Genomic DNA, 7,169 nt, shown 5'->3' with positions numbered 1-7,169 from the left:
TTTTACCAGTACCAGCAACTTTGCCATCATTTGAATTTTTATTTGGTCGTTAATGTAACTCGGACAAGCGAGACGGGATATTCTGAAATAAGATACTGAAAATAATCTAATGGAAAGTTTGATTGTCATTACGGGTCCATTACCTTGAAAAGTATAACAAGAACAAGAGTGCCAGAATGTCACGATATACGCCCGTCACAGCAAATTTCTTTACTCTAGCACCTGTATTTGCAGATGGAATTTTACTTTTGTGGTTGTTTAGTAATCATTGTAATTCTTTTGTTTTTCTAAGTCCACAAAAAAACTCCTTACCAGGTAGAAATACTTTAAAATACACCTAAAATTAGAAAGTAACAACTATGTTGTACCACAGAAAAGTGGTCTTGGTTTTTCCCTACGGTCAATTATAAAAAAGTTATAATATAAGTTATTTACAGTAACAAAAAAAAATACAAAAAAAAATTGTAAGTCCACACAAAAATCCTTACCAGGTAGAGATTGGTCAAAATACACCTCAAAATTGGATGTAACATGCATGTTGTACTACAGAAAAGTGGTCTCGATTTTTCCCTACGTCTAGTAATGAAAAAGTTACAATATAAGCTATTTATAGTAACAACAAAGGGAAGTAATTCTAAAGAAGGGAACTGCGTATGACACTTCGTCTCATGATGGTGTATAATTGTGCCAAGTTACATCAAAATCCCTCTATGCATGAAGAAGAAATGCTTCGGACAGTCATTCTTGTATCTGACCTTTGGCCTCTAAGTGTGACCTTGACCATAGACCTAGGGACCTGGTTCTTGCGCACGACACTCCGTCTTGTGGTGGTGAACATTTGTGCCAAGTTATATCAAAATCCTTCCATGCATGAAGAAGAAATGCTCCGGACAAAGTTTTCATTCTTGTATCCTTTGACCACTAAGTGTGACCTTGACCATAGACCTAGGGACCTGGTTCTTGCGCACGACACTCCGTCTTGTGGTGGTGAACATTTGTGCCAAGTTATATCAAAATCCTTCCATGCATGAAGAAGAAATGCTCCGGACAAAGTTTTCATTCTTGTATCCTTTGACCTCTAAGTTTGACCTTGACTTTAGACCTAGGGAACTGGTTCTTGCGCATGACACTCCGTCTCATGATGATGAACAATTGTGCCAACTTTCATCAAAATCCCTCTATGCATGAAGAAGATATGCTCCGGACAGTCATTCTTGAATTTGACCTTTGACCTCTAAGTTTGACCTTGACCTTAGACCTAGGGACCTGGTTCTTGCGCATGACACTCCGTCTCATGATGGTGAACAACTGTGCCAAGTTTCATCAAAATCCCTCCATGCATGTAGAAGATATGCTCCGGACAAGGTCTGTGGACGCCGCCCGCCAGGGGCGTTCTCATAATACGTCCCGTTTTTCAAACGGGCGTATAAAAATCATACAAATTTTGATTGTGCACAACTTATCTAACGGAACTTTGATTTGAGATGTCGTGTAATCAGTCTATAATTGTTTTAGAAGCATTGAATCATGCAGCAGCCAAGCAAAACATAAACAAAGTCCGTCTGGCTGAGTCTGTTCATGAAAGATATTGAAATTTGCACCACGCCTCCACTCAGTCCGTTTCATTGTCATATATAGTTTAATCACATTTTATTGCTTCAGAAATAAGACAATGCAGTGCTGTTCAGTACGTACCTGCAAATAAATAATCCAACAAACAATAGAAGAATGAAAACGTGTACATTGTATTAATAAAGTAGCTATCAAAAGCAAAATGGTCAACTATGTACATGTATTTTTCAGCTCAGCGACAAGGTGTGCATAAAGGTAAACCCAAGTCGGGTACTGGTAGGTTTTCATTTGTGAACTTTGCATTCCATCTAAAATTTATCGTTTGCATGCTGCGATATTGTCCGGAGCTTCGACGTCTCCAGGACACCATCCAGGCTTGAATGCTAAAGCTTGCAAGCGTATGTATGTATGTATATACATGAACCATAGTGTACACAGTTTCAGTGGAATTAGTTTGATTCTTTATACAGACACAATTTAAATATACAACTTTGAAACAATAACAATAGATATAATAATTTGATCTTAATAAACAAATTGTTTATGACCCAATAACTCGCTCTATGTTCTTTTACTTCTTTATTACGAATATTTCAAAGTACACAGGTGGAGTTCATAACCATATTAAACTTCATCACTAACAAATATTTAGCTTGTTCGAGAAAAAAAATAAACAGCAACAAAATTTCTCAGCTACACTGTATAAGGGGGGTAATTCTATGTGATTCCATGTATTTGAATTGTACGTGTTGCTTCCCCTTATTTAATTCTATCTTAAACACAGTAATTTCATACGTCTTGTATCTTTTTAAAATGTGTCCTTAATTCAATTTAAGCACAAATCTATCTTATTCTTGTTTGGTTTAAAATAAAATATTCTAAGAATGTAACAGTGTTCATGAAACACCTTATTCCTAAGTTAAAACATTGTCCTAAGTAGGACACGTCCCTGTACAGATGACATATTTTCACACAATATTGTCTAAAAACAGTTGTGTTGAAATATTTATGTATACAATGAGGACTGTTTTGTATAAAATTTAAAATTGGTTCAATCTTACATGTACGTACCTCGTATCATATCAATTATAATGAAACATCTCCAGTCCAAAACCACTACTATGGTGGTTGACTTGAACCATTTCGTTTTGGTGTTTTGATTTGTTACCCATTTTTTATAAGCCCATCGTTACGACAAGTTTAGTTTCGCAAAGGTTGTCCTGGCGTGTTGGCGCTCCTCAAACGCGCCAACACACTAGAACGAAATGGCAGAAGTCAGCCACCATAGTACGTATTTTGTGCACTGAAAGATTCCGCTATAACTGATTGCCTCCAGACTTTGCAGCCACCGCCAGGTACCCGTGACGTAGATTTTCACCCTTCTTGTCCACGGTGCACAATCACGTGGTCTATGACGTCATGCTGTAGGTATCGCGCCAAGCATTTTTTGTCAACAAAGCGTCGATTCAAGAAGAAAATTCGTCGTAAGTATTTTGTTACGGATCTTTGTAAAATGTCTTTAGTATGTTGCAAGTCCGTTTATAAATGCGTACCTCGGATCAAACTGCATCTGCCCGTGTCTGCTTTAGTTTGGCTGGAAAACGGGACAAACTGACCAAAATCTCAAAATCGCTTTTGCTATCGCTCCAAGCTGATTCCAGAACCGCATTAAAACCGGCTTTCTCTTGCAGAATTCTCCAGATGGCCGTTTTTGTTTGTTACTTTTTGTTTCAAAACAGCCTCTGATAGATTATTTTTCACGTTAATGGTGTTATTTTCAGGTAAACCCAAAGATAAAAAAGTATGCTATTGCGGCAAGTTCTGAAAGATAATTGATATCGCAACAAGATTAGAAAGTATGCTCTAGCAGGTAGTTCTAAAAGATAAATGCTATCGCAACAAACTGAAGCATTTATGTGAGACGACGGCTTGAAAGGTTTGAGCGTGATTTTCAGGATAAATCAAAGGCTTTGAAGCAAAATAAATCTGTTTATGTGTTAATGTAGAGCGGTATATTCGCGGGGCTATTATCATCATGTTACAAGATTAAAGGTTAGTCGTCAAAGAAGACTAATAAAACATATACAGTTCTTATGTTTGTAATTTAATCTGTGATTTACAACGATTTGATAAATGCCAGTATTTTATAGTTCAAAGTATAAGTTTTGTTGCAGTAGTCATTAAATACAGTCACAATTGGCCAGGCGTCAACAATCCGTCTAATACATCGCCCACTCATATGCACGCTTGAACACACACACGCTTGAAAAATCGCCCATGCCCTTGCACTACCTCCCAAAATGGCCGAAATGCATATAGGTATCAAAACTTCTAAAAACTGATTTAGATCTTTTACGTGAGGTGAAAAAACAAAACAAAAAACAACAACAGAAAAATGCTTCTATTGGCCGCCATTTTTATATATATATAAAGCATATCATTTTAGGCCATGAGTGCAGTTTATTTCGTTTATTTTCAGGTGTATAATATTTTTGTAACGGAAATGTCCATAAGTGTAAGCAATATATGATGGAATTCATTGGTTGAAATTTACTTTACTCAGTCTTAATGCAAAATCAGAATTACGGAATTGAGAAGTATTGACGAAGTCTTTCGATTTTCAGAAAAGAAAACGTACTGTTGATATATTAAGTCTTGTTCGCTTTATGTACAGATAAACATTGGGCCTTTAAGAAAAACAAGCTAAAGCGATCAATGGTTAAACAATTCTGGCATTATTTTGCAAAGTAAATATAAAATGAATGTTCAGAAAATTCATTCCACTTTTTCAGTAGCTAAAAATATAGTGGATATATACACACCTTTAAAATTGTAGGAATTGAAATACAGAGGAAACAGTTTGCAATTGATACAACTATGCTTCGACATGTGGAGCAGTTACTGGAAGAAATTATTTTGAAGTGTCGAAATATAAAATTTTAATATCGTATGTTACATTCACAGTCATTGGCAAAACTGGTGTAAGAGTCTAATTTTATCCGAAATCCATCATTACAGAAATAATATACATATTTTAGCTACTATAAACACATCTTTAAAGTTTACAAATGTAAAAGTTCTTTTAGCACATTATGAACTATTGTTTCAGAAAAACAGGATTTCTTACTTTCACTGTAGAGACAAGGTATATGTAAACCAAATATTCGTAGGAACGAATTTTCGGGAACTGATACATTATTTTACAATCATTCGATAAGTGTGAGTTTTATCTTGTTTACGTATGATTATACATGAAGTTACATGTCTTTAAAAATAATAAAAATGAAGCTGAAAGTTCTGGAATGTGTTAGTTGTAAAATATTACAAATGTTTAAACGACCTGACTCAGGAAAAGTCCAATCTACATCATGATACATAGCCTTAAAGGCTTACGAGAGTTAACTGTGTAATAACTAAAATTTCCAACATACAAATGATTTCTTCAAACTTGGTCTATTGACTCATGACAATGTCTAAAATAGAATTTTGAAAGAAACGTCCTATGTCAGCAGCCTTGAATTTTTAGTCTAAAGGCGGTCAAGTAAGACGCAAATATGATGTGTATCATCAGTTGTCGAGTCCAGTTCTAACACTCGGAGGGATCATAGTTTGCTTTCATTCTGCCTTGCACTGCTGTCCCATCGAACACAAAGGGGTCCCCTTTAACAGCATTCCTGTCTAGGCTCACTTTAGCTACCTTTTTCATGCACAAGACCCTAGTTCTCTCTGAGCGATCAAAGTCGTGGTCCCTGTAACAAGCAAAAAGACAAAAACTGGTAAAGTCTTATAAGATCAAAGATGACTTATTATAAATGCAGAAGTGACATGTCGTGTGCCTGTTATAACATGTCGCCACGTATTTAATCCAAAAACAAATGAATACATACATGTACTGCTTACAGCGTTGCCAAGGGCGTTGATAGTTTTGTTTTACTCGTAGCTCGTTATGAACTGACTCAAATCGAATGTTGGTTTTGTTTGTCTTTTTTTTTCTACGGATCTCTTCTAAATTTATTCAATTATTTTGTAACACGGCGGCGTTTCCTATGAAGTTTGTTTGTTTTGCCGGTGTAAAGGTTATTTCAGTGAGTTTACAGACTAGAATTTCCCCTATTATTATCATTATTGATAATTATAATGATATTATTATTATAATTATTATTGAATATAGGTTATTACCTGTCTTCCAATGTACAACGCTTATTAGTGGGCACACGTTGTATGGATCTGTCTTCTGCTCGTTGCTCATATTTGTCCACCAGACTGCAAACAATCTTCCGGCTAGTTCGATAGTAAAGGACCTGTAAAATAAGAATAGCACGTATAATCCAATGTCATATTTTCTCAAAATAAAAGTATCAAATATTTCCTTTAGCATTTGCATTATCATTTGACCAGTTTCGGTTTAGGTGAAAGAGTGATATGCGTTGATTTACTTATGAATACTGATGGGAAAACTGACTTAAAATAAGAATATCATTTCAGGTTGTTGCAATATCATTTATCTTCAAGAACTTGCCGCAATAGCATACTTTTTTATCTTTGGTTTTACCTGAAAATAACACCATTAACGTGAAAAATAATCTATCAGAGGCTGTTTTGAGACAAAAAGTAACAAACAAAAACGGCCATCTGGAGAATTCTGCAAGAAAAAGCTGGTTTTAATGCGGTTCTGGAATCAGCTTGGAGCGATAGCAAAAGCGATTTTGAGATTTTGGACAGTTTATCCCGTTTTCCAGCCAAACTAAAGCAGACACGGACAGATGCTGTGTGACCGGCGGTACGCATTTATAAACGGACTTGCAACATACTAAAGACATTTTACAAAAATTCGTAACAAAATACTTACGACGAATTTTCTTCTTGAATCGACGCTTTGTTGACAAAAATTGCTTGGCGCGATACCTACAGCGTGACATCATAGACCAGGTGATTGTGCGTCGTGTTGTCATTTCTTACCCATGGCAAATTAAGTTGGTGTCTAAATGCTCTGCAGATTCCCAGCATTGAATTGATTCCAGAGAGGCTGAAGTCCACTACTTTTCAAGCGAAAGAATTAATAAATGCTCTCTTTGGCTCTTTGTTTTATGAATATGCACATCACATTTACTTGAAGAGATACAAGTTAGAATTATTCCATCCGCGCATTAATTCAATGTTGAATGTAGAAGCACAAATTGCTTGAAATTCCAGAAAAAATGTTCCAATATGTACAGCTAGATTTTATGCAACAAACCCGAGACTTTAAAACATATGTAGCAATACTTCGGCAGACTTACGATCTTTGCCTGTTCCCATCGAAGGGTATTTTCTTTCCAATGCCAACATCGGCTTTTAAACAATTACGTAAGAGATTTCATTAACACTGATGAGTCTCTGTATTCTTTCATAACAAAAAAGGAACTGAAAAAAGTGGTCTCTTAATGCAAGTGGTCTGTTCGTATACGTGGTGTCTCCGACAAGCTTGACTGTACGTCGTATGGCTAAAACTGAGACACCACCCGAATGGAAGTCAAGTTTCGAACTTTGGAACCATCATCGGACTGGACGCAAATTTGCCCAAGATATATCTATTGAAGAAAAAATGGAAAGAAAAA

This window comes from Mercenaria mercenaria, chromosome 7 (genome assembly GCF_021730395.1).
Source record: "Mercenaria mercenaria strain notata chromosome 7, MADL_Memer_1, whole genome shotgun sequence".
Taxonomy (NCBI): domain Eukaryota; kingdom Metazoa; phylum Mollusca; class Bivalvia; order Venerida; family Veneridae; genus Mercenaria; species Mercenaria mercenaria.
The sequence above is the reverse complement of the archived record's forward strand: the minus strand, read 5'-3'. Positions refer to the sequence as shown.